This window comes from Manis pentadactyla, chromosome 10 (genome assembly GCF_030020395.1).
Source record: "Manis pentadactyla isolate mManPen7 chromosome 10, mManPen7.hap1, whole genome shotgun sequence".
NCBI lineage: Eukaryota > Metazoa > Chordata > Mammalia > Pholidota > Manidae > Manis > Manis pentadactyla.
The window spans coordinates 43875827-43878334 of NC_080028.1; the positions used below are offsets into that span (position 1 = coordinate 43875827).

General features: G+C 35.4%; 1 pseudogene; it reads right to left on the minus strand.

Moving 5' to 3' along the window:
- Window positions 1-1279: 1279 nt before the first annotated feature.
- LOC118936176 (olfactory receptor 6C2-like) lies at window positions 1280-2215 on the minus strand (annotated as a pseudogene).
- Window positions 2216-2508: the final 293 nt, after the last annotated feature.

Sequence of the window (2508 nt, forward strand, 5' to 3'; positions counted from 1 at the left end):
TTATAAATATTGATTTTCAACAAGGTGCCCTGACAATTCAAAAGGGGAAAGGCTGGTCTTTTCAACAAACATGCTGGGATAAATTAATATCCATGTTCAAAAATGAACTTAGACTCTGATCTAATGCCATATATAAAAATTAAAATCTAAAAATTACAATCAAGTATTAAAATCTAAATGTACAAGAACATTCTGTGATTTCAGGGGAAAAACTATTTGATTTAAAGAGAAATAAAAATTGTGAAAATTTGAACAAAATGGTTCAAATAATTAAATTTAAGAGCTAAGAAACATAAGTTAGGCTCATATTTCTTAGATAAGACACTAAAAGAACGTGTATTAAAGAAAAAAGTGGAAAAAATGGATTTTGTAACAATTAAAAATTTAGTGCTTCTTCAGGTATCATTAGGTAAATAAAACAACAAAAGTAACAACCAAGCCACTGATTGGGAGAAAATGTTTACAAATCATGTATCTGTTATAGAATTTTTTATCACAATATATAAAGGATTTTATAATAGAAAGAAAAAAAACCAATTAAAAAATGGGCATAAGATCTGAGTAGAAATTTTGTGAATGTATACAAATAATAAGGACAATAAAAGATGTTCAATATCATTACTTGTTAGGATAGTCAGATTAAATCCACAATCAGGTGCTACCACATACTCATGAGAATAGACATAATAAAATAGAGTCTATTCTGAGTCTCTGGTCGATACCGTATGACTCAGAAATTCCTCTTGTAGGTACAATGAAATGAAGGTGTATCTCTTACTATCATACAGAAGCAATTCACCTGTCCATCAACTAAAGAATCAATTAAAAAAATGCAGTACATACATATGATGGAATATCCTTTGTTGGAAAAAAGATTAAACTACTGATATATGTTGCGAAATGGGTGAACCTCAAAAACATTATGCAAAATTAAGGAAGATAGGCACAAAATTCTATATATGTTTCCATTTATATAATATAATATGTCCAGAAAAAGCAAATTTTTAGAGACAGAAAACAGATCAGTGATTGTACCGAGCTACAGGATGGAAGTGTTGAATGACTGCCTGTGGCTATCAGGAAAATGTTTGGGGGGTGATGGAAACATTCTAAAACTGGATTGTGGTATTTGCCGCACAGTTCTATTAATTTACTAGAATTTATTCGATAGTGCACTTACAACTGGTGACTTAGACGGAATTTAAATTATATCTCAATAAAACCATTAAAATTAGAATGAGAGTTTTTTACCTTTTGACCTTTTAAATTCACTAGTCCTTCAATTCTTTGAGATAAATACAACCCTTTTGATCACGTCTTTGAAAGCTTGTATCACTTGCTTGTTCCTCAGAGTATAAATGAAGGGATTCATTACTGGGGCAACTGAAGTCATGTGTACTGACACCATCTTATTCAGAGAGACCAGTTCTTTGGCAGGTGGTCTGATATACATAAAGAAGCAGCTGCCATAAGTGATAGAAACAACAATGATATGGGCAGAGCAGGTAGAAAAAGCCTTCTTCCTTTGCTGGGCAGAAGGGAATCTGAGGACGGTTCTGATGTGTGTGTAGGACATGGTCACACACATCAAAGTGACAGTGAGTGTCAGCACAGCTGTGACCAACACAAATCACTCTATGGACTCTGTGTCAGAGCAGGAGATCTTCAGGACGGGAGCAGCATCACAGGCAAAGTGATCTATGACATTGGAGTCACAAAACTAGAGCCCAGAGACCATGATACAGGGTCGGAAGACAATCATCAGAGCTGACAGGTAACAGCCTGTTAGGAACATGGTACAGATCCTACTGTTCATGATGCTCATGTAATGCAGGGGTTTGCAGATGGCCACATAGTGGTCATAGGACATGGCAGTCAGGAGAAATAACTCAGTCACACCCAGAACGATAATATAAAATAACTGAGTGGCACAAGTATTATAGGTAATTGTATTGTCCCCAATAGCTAGGTTATACAGGTATCTGGGAATACAGACAGTGGTGAAAGAGACTTCTAAAATGGAGAAGTTGCAGAGAAAGAAGTACATAGGAGTTTTAAGGCGGACGTCTACAAAGGTGAGGGTGATGATGGTCAGGTTCCCAATTACACTCAGCAGGTAGGTGATGAACAGAAAGAGGAAGAGCAGAATCTGTAGATTTGGGTCATCTGTCAGTCCTACCAGGATGAAAGTTGTTAACACTGTGTAATTTTTCATCACTGACCTCTGACTTCTGCATGTTCTGTTGGTAAAAATAAGGTAGAATTTGGAAGTGAAGAGTGTCCAGATGGACTGAAAGTGGGAGGAGAGTGAGAGTTCCAAGGAAGCAAATATCACTTCATTCGATAATGTGATTGTGTTGGTAACTCATATTACTTCATGATTCAGACAATAGTATGAGCATAAAACTGGGGTTAAACATTTTTATCATTATACTAATGATGTCTATACTACAAGGATTCCTCGATTATGCAAACAATCAAAAACTCCAAAACAAAACCTGGGAATAA